The sequence below is a fragment of the Gymnoscopelus braueri genome, assembly GCF_963280865.1.
Source record: "Gymnoscopelus braueri genome assembly, chromosome: 23".
Taxonomy (NCBI): domain Eukaryota; kingdom Metazoa; phylum Chordata; class Actinopteri; order Myctophiformes; family Myctophidae; genus Gymnoscopelus; species Gymnoscopelus braueri.
Genome location: NC_137625.1, coordinates 31,203,388 through 31,215,898, shown reverse-complemented (window position 1 = coordinate 31,215,898; position 12,511 = coordinate 31,203,388).

Genomic DNA, 12,511 nt, shown 5'->3' with positions numbered 1-12,511 from the left:
GCCTTCCCTACATTGTTTCCAACTGGAGAAAACACGTTGGATCGGAAGAGAAAGATCAAACTGTCCCCAAGCAGGTACTTCAACGCAAGGCTTTTCAATGTTGATGATCGTTTTGCGAGAGACCAAAGTTATCTCTTCTTTGCACAGTTTGTTACTGAGACACACATGGCAAAAAATACCATCTCAATTCAATTGAGGAAAGGCAAACCCTTTACCAAAGATGGTCGCCGGATATCCAACAAGATGTTGCAGGACAAACATGAAGTTGAGAGAATGGTCAGAAACCGAGATGCAACAAGGTTCATGCAACCACTGAGGGGGACTCCAGCCTACTGGCAGAAGACCATGTTTGATTTGTTTGCCATGGTCCGCCAGTTGGGTCCACCCACCTTCTTTTTGACCTTAAGTGCTGCAGAATTCAGATGGCCAGAGGTCATAATGGCAATAAAAGCACAACAAGGCCAAATAGTGGATTTTGACAAGCTGGACTGGAATGAGAAATGCGACATCCTCAGAAGCAATGCAGTGACTACCATGCGAATGTTTGACAAGCGAGTACATGCTGCGTATTCAAAACTGCTAAGGTCTAAGGCTCGCCCAATCGGACACGTCATCGACTGGTTTCATAGAATAGAATATCAAGCGCGCGGTTCGCCACATGTTCACGCCCTAATATGGGTAGCCGACGCCCCCGTCCTTGGAGAAGTGCCGGACGAGAATATATGCGAGTTTGCGGACCGCTACATTTCATGCCAGCTGCCTGATCCAAACGAAAATCCTGTGCTTCATCGAATTGTCTCAGAAGTTCAGATGCACAGCAGAAACCACACAAAGTCCTGCAAGAAAGGTAACAGGAAATGCAGGTTTGGATTCCCCAAGGCACCAGTGGACCAAACCTGGATAACGGACCCATGCCCGATTGAGCTCACGGAGGTCACGAATGACAACATGGATGATGGTGCGATACGAGGTCAAGGAGCAAATGAAAATGCAAAGAAGAGAACAGATGGCATTGGCAAACTGCAGAAAGAAAGAGCACAAGCTGCTTTGGCCAAACTCAAACCACTGTATGATTTACTTCAGGACTTGCCATCAGAAGTGACCGATCTCTCAGAGTTGCTGGCAAAGTGCAATTTGACTCACGAAGAGTACGACAGCTGTCTTGAAGAGATGAGGAACACCCATGTCCTCTTGATGAAGCGTGGAGTCAAGGACGGCTATGTGAACAATTACAACCCTGTTTTACTGGAGGCATGGAATGCGAACATGGATATCCAATTTGTCCTGGACCACTTTGTTTGCATCTCATACATGCTGTCCTACATATCCAAGGCCGAACATGAAATGGGTGAGCTTCTAAAACAAGTTGTGGAAGGCATAGACCCGACAAAAGTGACAGAGAGGGGTGCAATGAACGAACTTGTTCATGCCTATGTGAAAAACAGACAGGTTAGTTCTCAGGAGGCAGTGGCCCGGACTTGCAGCTTGTCATTGAAGAATTGCTCCCGCAAAGTTGTCTTCCTCCCGACAGATGACAATGCAATGAAAATGAGCCTCCCGCTCAGCCTGCTGCAGAATAGACCAGCTGATTCAAACCAAGTGGATGTCGGGACTTCTGGAGAAATACAACGCCAGACCCAAAACACCAGTGTTTCACGACATGTGTCTAGCAGAATTTGCTTCCGAGTACAGGATCGTGTATGGTCGGAATGCAAAAAAGACGGGATGCCTACAGCTGTCTGACAACATGGGAACCATTAAGAAGCGCACAAATGGTCGTCCTGCAGTTATCAGATATGCTAAATTTTCTGAACAGAAGGACCCCGAGAAATACTTCGGGAACTTGTTGAAAGCTTACCTTCCTCATCGTTATCAGACCACACTGAAAACCGACATCTTCCCCACCTACAAGGAGTTCTACGATTCTGCGTCTGTAAGAATACCAGGGAAAGAAGGTACATGGCGCGTAATTGCTATTGTTGCCGAGAACAAAAACAAGTTTGAGAAACACAGCAAATCAGTGGAACATGCATTAGAAGAGTACATGAAGAATGGCCCTGCAGAAGATGCGTGGGCCAACATTGCCCCAGAAAATGAGCTTGAACGGATGGAATGTCTTGCCGAACAAGATCAAGATCCACAGGCAGACGACGAACAAGACGACGTCCCAGAGTTCAGTTGTCAAGAGGTGGGTACAATTGTTGGTCACAGGGTATCGGCTCCGCAAACGAGCCTTGATTTTCTGCGTTCGATGTGTCGAAACCTCAACCGAACACAAGCCTCCATCTTTCACTCTGTACGTGACTGGTGCTTCAAGAGCCTACTTGACCCAAAACCCGAACCATTCTTCTATTTTGTCACTGGGGGTGCTGGAACTGGCAAATCGCACCTGATCAAGTGCATCTACGGTGAGGCAACAAGGATTCTCCGTCGACTCCCCAGACTGTTTGAAGAGACTGATGCATCCATGCCCACAGTGCTGCTGTCTGCGTTTACGGGAACTGCGGCGTACAACATTGCAGGAAACACACTGCATTCCCTGTTGAAATTGCCAAGAACCCTGAAACCACCCTATATAGGACTGGGAAACAAATTGGATGACGTCAGATCAAAGCTGGGAGCTGCAGAGATCATCATCATAGATGAAGTGTCGATGATTTCAAAAGCCATGTTTATGTACATCCACTGGAGACTGCAAGAGATCAAAGGCAGTAAGAGGCCATTCGGCGGCATGTCGGTACTTGCAGTAGGTGACTTTTACCAGCTCCCTCCAACGTCAAGTGGGAAACCGCTCTGCGTGCTCCAGGAAGGCACAGCGGACCTTCTGCACGAACACTTTCAAATGATCACATTGACAGAGATCATGCGACAGAAAGATGACGTGCCCTATGCAGAGCTTCTGAATAGGTTGAGAGTCAAGGCGAAGAAGGAACGGCTGAGTGACACAGACAAAGCACTCCTTGCTCAGAGAGTGACTGTGCGTGATCAATGTCCTAAGGATGTTGTGCACATCTTCGCAACCAACAAAGAGGTGGCTGAACACAACGCCAAATCTTTGTCTGAGCTCCACAGCCACATCATTAACATTCCCGCCGAAGACTACAAGCAAGTCCATAACCACAAGACTCGACTTGCTAGTCCCTGTACAGGAGAGCAGAAGGATCTCCTTGACAACTTGCAGGTTGCAGAAGGCGCCCCAATTGTGATCATCAGGAACATAGATGTGGAGGATGGCCTTGTGAACGGGACATTTGGCAAGATTCATAGTGTACAGATGCACGGACATAGAGTAGCCAAGCTTTGGCTTGATGTAGACAAGCCTGAAGCAGGACAGAAATACCGGAAAACTACACCTGGCACTACACAAGTGTACGTCGAAAGAATGGAGGACCACATGAGCGATAAAACGCTTCGTATGCAATTTCCCATCAAGTTGGCATATGCTTGCACAGCTCACAAAGTCCAAGGCATGACTACACAATCCGCAGTGGTTTCCTTGAAACGGATCTTCCAACCAGGCATGGCCTATGTTGCCCTCAGTAGGACAACTACATTGCAAGGATTGCACATCATCGACTACGATGAGAAGAAAATCTATGCTGATCCAGAAATCACTGCTGCCCTGCAATCCATGAAGACCGCTTCACTGGACAGTGTTATGCCACTGTTGAAGTATAGAGAGACGACAGGCCTAGCGCAAACACTCACAATTGTCCATCACAACACGCAAAGTTTACCAGCGCACATTCATGACATCAGAAGCCATCACGAACTGATGCATGCAGATGTCCTGTGCTTGACAGAAACACATCTCACCGGCTCCTTTGTGGCTGACAGTCTTCAAATGGATGGATACACCATGTTCAGCCGCAACAAGCACATCTCATACACCAACCAACCTGAACTTGCAGAACAGAATGGCGGTGGCGTTGCAGTGTATGTGAAGGACCATTTCCAGGCATGTGAAAAGCGCTACCTACACAATGTGACAAACCTCGAGTTTGTAGTCGTCAAGATAGAGTCCCCTGTCAAGCTCCTGATCGCTGCAGTGTACAGACCACCAGGTTACAAAGGCCTGTTCATGGACAATCTGAAGGCGCTTCTGGACGCGTTAGAAGTGATGGATCACCATCCCATCGTAGTCTGTGGTGATTTCAACGAAAATCTACTGACCAGTGCAGATATTCCAATCGCGAGGCTGATCGAGTCCAGAGGATACACGCAACTGATCAAGGAGAAGACCACTGACAAGGGCACACTGTTGGATCACATTTACATCTCAAGACCAGAACAATGTCTACAGTCTGGAGTACTACGTACGTACTACAGCTACCATGATCCTGTGTACTGCGTATTATCCTCCAACCAGGACTAGTGCAAGGTCTGCAAGACAAGCTTGTGCTCACATGTGCCAATGTGACAATGTGCTTTCCAAACATATTAGACATGCCTGACTCTAATAAATCACATGTATCTGTCGCACTCAATAACAGAGAGATTATAAACAATGGAAATTCTTGGTTACCAACCTTGTCATTGCACATTTCCCGGGAACCTGTGAGTCAGCTATAGACATGGTGAACACCAGAGATGTTGTCGACACGGCAACGGCAGGAAGAATTCATAGCCACACGTTACCGCATTCTTTGGTGCCACTCTAGCACAAAATCTCATCTGCCTGCTCAATACAAATGGATTGGAAACATTGGAACGTACTGATAACCAAAGCTTCGCGGCCCTAACATCAAGTTTGATTTCCTCTCCGCTCCTCCCCCTTCTCCACTCGCCTCATCTCTCCTCCCCCTCCCCTACCCCCCTCGTTACTTCTACACCCTCACTCGCCTCCTTTCCTCCACTTCCCTGCTCTCCTCTCCTCCACTCCCCTTCTCTCCCCTAATTTCCTCCGCTCCCCTCCCTAACCCCTCTCCCGTCTCCTCCCCTGCCCTGTCCCTAACCCTCCTCTCTCCCTCTCCCCTCCTCTCCTCTCCCCTCATCTCCTCTCCTCCATTTTCCCTCACCTTCTCTCCTCCTTTCCCCTTCTCTCCCCTTCTTTCCTCCACTCCACTCTTACCTCTCTCCCTCTCCTGACTCCTCATCTCCCTAACCCTGATCTCTCTCTTCTCTCCTCTCCCCTTTCCTAGCCCCTAACTCTCCACCCTCACTCCTTTCCTCCACTCCCCTGTTCTCCTCTCCTCCACCCTCCCTCCCCTTTTCTCCTCCTCTCCCCTCATCTCCACTTTTCTCCTCTCCTTTCCTCCGCTCTCCTCTCTCCTGTCTCCTCACTCCTCCTCTCCCATCTCTTAGGTCTGATTGGCCTATCAAGGAATCAGTCAAACCATGAGTCTGATCACTGATCAAGGTGGGGTTAGAAGCCTAAATAATAGCCAGATTGTCAGCTCTGATCGTCTTACTTTGACAAGTTTGGAGGCAATTACAGTGATCCTGTGCATGGGAACCCCAAAAGTACGTCAACGGCCGGGGCAATTTCCCCTAATCCCCACCTCTCCTCCACCCTCACTCCCCTTGTCTCCTCCTCTCCCCTTCTCTCCTCTCCTTTCTTCCCCTAACCTCCTCTCACCCCTAGTGTCTCCTTCCCTGACTTCTCCCTCCCCCTCCACTCTGCCTCTACCCTCGTCTCCCCTCATTTCCTACTATCCTTTCTTCTCCCCTCCACCCTTATTTCCCCCTCTCCTCTCCTCCTCCCATCCTCTTACCCCTCCCCTCCTGTCCTCCACTCTCCCTCCCACTCATCCCGGTCCCTCTGCACTGTTCTCTTCTCCCCTGATCTCCTCCTCTCCTCATTTCTTACCTCCCCCTTCTTTCCTTCTCTCCTCTCCTCTTCTCCTCCCCTCCTCTTACCCCTATCCTCATTATCCCCCTCTCCCCTTCTCTCCTGTCCTCCTCTCCTCACCCCTCCCCTCTCTTCCCCTTGTCTCCTCCCATCCTTTCCTACACACCCCAACCCTGATCTCTCCTCCACTTTCCCCTATTTTCCTCCTCTCCTCTCCTCCCTATCGTCCACTCTCCTCCCCTCCCTTTTCCTCTTACCCCTTACATCACCCCCCTCCCTGTCCCTTTCTTTCCACTCCTCTCCTCCCCTATCCATGTCTCCTCACCCCTACCATCTCTAGGTTTGATTGGCCTATCAGGGAATTAGTCAAACCATGAGTCTGATCACTGATCAAGGTGGGGTTAGAAACCTAAATAATAGCCATATCGTCAGCTCTGATCGTTATTCTGTGACAAGTTTGGAGGCAATTACAGTGATCTCGGCTTGGGAACCCCGGAAGAATTTCAAAGGCCGGGACAATCTCTGGTGGCACTTAGGTCAAATCAGCCCAGTAATGCACTACAAATCAACACCCATGTTGCTGCATTTAATGGACCTTCTGTTCCAGAGATAGTCCAAAAGATCTCAAAACGGACACTTCATTGATATTTGATTGCAGATTTTCCCTTTAACCGAATTACACTTGAGGCCAATTCTAAGGACACCTTCGAAATCCTGACCTAAAATTCTCAAAAGTTTTGAAAATTAATTAGTAAAAATGTTTGGGAACCCTGTGTATTGAATGCTATGTAATGTGTAATTAACCACAACTGTGATTGGCCATTTTAGATTACATTTGATTTGTACCAAAACATTGACTTGAAATATTATTCATATTGTAGCATTGTGATTTGTCTTTAACACTTTTCTACTTTGCAGGGCTAGTTAATGGCTAACAACTATTTCTAATTCATCAGTTGAATGCATTTTCTTTTTTAATTTGTTAATATTGATTGTGAAGCATTTATTGGAAAACAACACTAACACCTTTTTCCTGTTTTTCAGAAGCTGTTGAATAATTCTGCATTGCTGATGATGTCTTTTTCTTTTGCCTTTAACCTTTTTCACTTACAGGAATGTTTTTGGTAAATCTTTTCAGGTATTTGCATTAGATTTATGTAGTGGAACGTGAACGTGTAGTACCCAATTTATTTGAGCCATTACAATATTGACCATCCCTGAATTGAAAAACAAACAGAGACAAAATAATTTGCTCAAACTATTGATAAAAAAAACCATTTTGGATTGAATACTACATTGTCATGACCCACTACCATGTAATTGCATGTGCATATTGAAAATGTATTAACTCGCCTTTTCTTTCTAGGGCTATAAAGCTATAACACTTATTAGAATTAAATCAAACCTTAAATAGAACAGTGGTTTCAGGGAGTTTTTTCAGTTTTAATCAAACATTTTTGAAAATAGATAAAACAGCCAGTGTACATGCATCAAAATAGGACTCAATTGCTAAATTAATTAATTAATGTAATAGAAGTTAAACAATGATTCATTGATATTGATCCTCAATATATTTGCCACCCTGCAAATTCTACCTTTATTTCATATTGTGACATTAATTTAATACATTTACCAGGAGCTTGCTTGATCGCCTTTTTTAACAAAGGGATCGGTGCAAGAATTTTTCCCAAGCATTCCTAAATTGGTTGAAATATGATGCAGGTTTTTGCTTCACCCTGGAAAATGATGAATTTACTTAAAACTTGGAATATCATTTTTGATAATAACATTAGGGGTAGTAATAGTAGAAAATAACCAATAGAGCATCAATAATAAAACAAAGTATTTACAGGCATATTAATAATGAACATTATGGTTATTCTAATACCTAATTGGCCTATATACAATCTTAAAATATAACCATAAAAATGTTATATGATATATTATACCAAATATGTTGATGGAGATGCATATAGAATAGGTACCAAACATACATTTTATTAATAAATACTTTAAACTATATCTTCCATGCTTTGTCTCTACTTATTATTTTTCTAACCATGTGTTTGAAAAGTATATCTATATGGTTATGTTTTTAGTACTTGCGTCACATTTAAAATGAATACAGATGTGTGATTGAAGTTTTTTGGAATGACAATCAGAAGGGAGCTTCATCACTTAAGTTGAACAAGAAGTGAATCTTTGGAATGAGTGCAACATGCAATACAAGTAATACCATACACATAATATTCTTAAGTTAATGTCTGCTGTGCTTTGCCTCTACTTATTTTTCTGCATAACAAATGTTGAACAGAAACTATATGTTTGCTCATGTATTTAGTCTAAAATGTACAATGAATACAGTCAGTGTTATTGGTTTTATGGGGAAATAATTAAGTTTCTTCACCACATAAGATAAACAAATGGAAACTTTGAAATACATGCCACATCCAAGAATGCTTAAGACCATAGACATATTTAAAGATAATAATCTTAGGTTGTTCTTTAACTGCCAATTATTATTGCCTTCTACAATTGGTATGTTTACATACTTATCCATAGAACAGTTTGATCATTGCACAAATCAAAGCTTAGAGTTTAAAGTGTTGTGGGAGACCATAATTCTACCTGCTGAATGGAATACAAGCTATCTGCTGGATGGAGTGGACGTCAATCCCTGTACTCCCTGTACTATGTGTAAGATGGTGAAGTAATCAACATGTAAATTAGTGTTCCTTTAATGCTCCTGTCAAGTGGTACCAAATATATCTCAATCATTTTGCATTGTTGTATTGACACCATTCAGTAAAATTAATGTGCCTGATATGCAGGGAAGAGTCTTTCATACAATTTACTAAATGGTATGGCTTCAACCCAGCTCATAAACAGGTTGACACGACCAACAATGTTTCCTCTTGTATTACAAAGTGAGTCATTTCAAGAACATTACAAGGCATTGAATAATATCGATTCTGAAGCTGAAAGTAAAAGATGTGCTCAGTGTTGTACTCATGACATAATATAACTATGAAGAAGGTCTTCAGTGTTTTTAAACTTACTTGCAAAGGGCAATTATATCACTGTCAATATACTGGGTATTTCATCCTAAACCTAACTGGCAGAACAATGAGATTAAAATGTGTGAAGTTTGCTTTGATAAAGTATTATGAGTGGTACTAGACAATCTGTTCTACTTGACACTGAATAATTGCATTTGTTATAACTAACTTCATTCTAATGTCATCAAAAACTGAACTCTAAAGCTATAAATAACACCAATGAGACCATTGCACCTTATAAAAAATCGATAATATAAATATCTGCCAATAGTACTGTCGTAAACCAACCTACTGTTGAAACTACTGCTATATGTAATATAATAATAGCAATATGTTGAACCTCTAACAATCATTGATATGGCATTAACAAATATGGTGAATTCAGAACTTTAATTAATAGCAGAAGTCACTGACTTCTGCTGGAAAGGTGAAAGTAGAATCCAAATCCCCCAAAACTATGTTTTGTCATATGTTTTGTCTAGCATTTACAATGAATACAAATAAGTGTTTTGGGTTTTTTATAAATAGTCAGAAGGTTCCTTTATTACTGATGATGAGCAAGAAGTGAAACTTCTAAATAAATGCAACATACAATAATGCTTAAGACCATGCACATATATAAAGATATTATTTTTAAATTGTTTAACAGTTCATTAGTCTTGTCTCCTATAATTGGTCTTTGTTTCCTTACGTATTTCCTCTAACATTTACAAAGAATACAGTGAGTGATATGGATTTTTGAATAAAGAATCACAAGGTTTCTGCACCACATAAGAAAAACAAAGGGAAACTTTGAAATAAATGTGATATCCAATGATGCTTAGACCATACACATATTTAAAGATAATAATCTTAGGTTGATCTTTAACTGCTAATTATTCGTGACTCCTAGAAACTGGTGTTTTTACCTACTCGTGCAAACAGTTTGATCCTTAAGACCATACACATATATAAAGATATTCTTCTTAAGTTGTTGTTTAACTGCTAATTAGTCTTGTCTCCTAAAACTGGTCTTTGAATGAATCACAACCATTTTGCTTTGTTGTATTCACACCATTCAGTAATATTAATGTGCCTGTAATGCAGTGAAACATCTTTCATACAAAATACAAAGGTTTGGATTCAACCCAGCTCCTAACCCGGTTGACATATATCAACTATGTTTCCTCCTGTATTATGAAGTGAAACTACAATGATATACTCACTAAACATGACATGATAACTATGTAGAAAGACTTCAGTGTTTCAAACTTGCTTGCAAATAGCATATATATCATTGTCTCTATATTCACAGCGTATTCAATTCCAATAATAACTGGTCAGAACAATAAAAATATGTCAATTTTGTTGTATTAACGTATTATGTGTTATACTAAACCATATGTTCCAGTGGACACTGGGTAGTTGCATATATGATAAGTAACTTGATTATTATTTCACCAAAAAATAATGTGTAGAAATATAATCAACACAAATAAAATCATTGGCCTTGATAACAAATAATGTTGAGAAATATCTCCCAATAGACCTGTACTAAACCAACCTAATGTTAAAAACGATCACTACTAATACATTGAAATATGTTTGAAACAAAAAATAACAGATATGGCTTTCTAATGGATGGAAATGTTTTGTTTTTAATACAGCAATAACACATTTTACGTGTTAAAGCATTTTAACTGACTGCACAGCTTTGATTATACTTAGAATGCACAACAAGGTGCTGAGTGGAATACAAGCTCTAACTGCTGGATGGAATGGACGTCAATCCCTAAAATGACACACAACCAGGTCAACCTTTTTCAAAGAAAACAACATGTATTTAATCTATCAGTCTATATTTCCATGGATGGATAGATAGATGAGTGAATCAATAATGGGGATACATATATTTAGAAGTGCCAATATATTATTTGGTAAACATTACAAAATGGACACAACTATGGCCAGACACGTTTTATGAAGTATTGGCGCAGATTTAAGCTGTAGTTAACAAACAGTGACCTCTACTGGCAAAGTGAAAGTAGTGTCAAAATCATTGGGCCAAGAAACATTATTTATAATATTAAACAACAAAACAATAGTAACTACTACTAATACTAACACAAATTATAATTAGCAATGAACTCTAATGTATATGTCATTATTCCACAAATATAAATGTATCATTAAATAATGTATTGTTTTAAGTATAAAGTTTGAAAACCATGCCTGCGATGCTTTGTCTGTTCTTTTTAAATATAAGATGACTATTAAATCTATGAACTGTATGTTTGTGAGCTGTATTTTATATAAATCTATTTGTGTTAACATTTTCATTGAATACTAATGGCTACTTTGACTGTGTAATTACCAAGTACAAGGACATTTATGCAGACACTTAAAAAAAAAGGTCGAAAGGAGTATCAAAAGATTAATACTTAGTAAATGCTTATAATATATACTGTTAAATAGGGAATAGTCTGAATGCTAATTCTTTCAGGTATATGCAATAATCAAGATGGTGCATCGGTCAGGATGCAAGGAATTGATGAGGAGACGTGACTTGGTTTGTATCTGTATTAGTCCAGTACTTCACAGTATCATTTACAGCAGTTCTGTAATAACAAATATAATACATCTATAATTAAGCATTGTAATATATAAGCAATTAGCAGAACAATACAAATATATACACCACTGTAATCACAAAGGAATATCCAAACATCTTTGCAATGGTAACAGTCACCCTTAAAGGCTCAATATTACTATTAGGACACTGTAGACATTAGCAGTGTTTCGAACTGCCAAGTTATAACGAACTGTCCAGTTATAATTGAAATATAACGACCCCTAGTGGCTGAATAAGGGAACAGCAGAGAATGACGTTCACCAAAGATACAAAAATGAATGAACTCAACGAATTTTGAATCCTTACAGGCATCATAAACGGTGATACAGTACTCCTCTTGTCATAAAGAAATGGTTAGCAAAGCACCACGTTAGCTCCTCCAGCCACATATAAAAATAAGTAAATAAATACAAAATAAGTCAGATATATTTTCCTACATCTTCTTACACAACATGAACACGACAATACAATAACCAGGCATGCACTTAGTTTTTGTCATGGATTTGTCATGAAGCTTGTGAAGTTATACTGGAAAGTTAGACAATAATAGACTGAGATAATACTCGGATATTTTCAACTAAACTTTAGCTCTATAACAAAAGACTGGAGGACACGCATAGAGTTAAAAATAATAGAGAGGGCACCAGAAGTCTCCTCCCATCCACTTGCATTGAGTTGCTCACCCAGCGCATGGGCCTAATTCACCCTTTCTTCCGGGTTGGAAATTTGGTGGGCGAAACCTATTTGGGGCTCCGAACACGCGTTTTGCGTCACAGTGACGCGTTTTGCGTCCCAGAAGCGCGCAGCCCCGTGCGCAAGCTCGTGCGCATGCTCGTGAGTCGAGCCCATTGGTCGAAACCGTTTTCTCGTTCATGTGTTGAAACCCCAGGCCTGCACGCGCCTGCACTACCATGAATGGCCACCATGTCCATTTGGCTTCAATGAAACCACTGGGTTCTGAGGGCTTGAGGACACGCCCCTATTCCTCCCGGCCTTGATTCACGTAAACGTGACTACGTCACAACCTGTTACTATGGTAACCTGGTAACA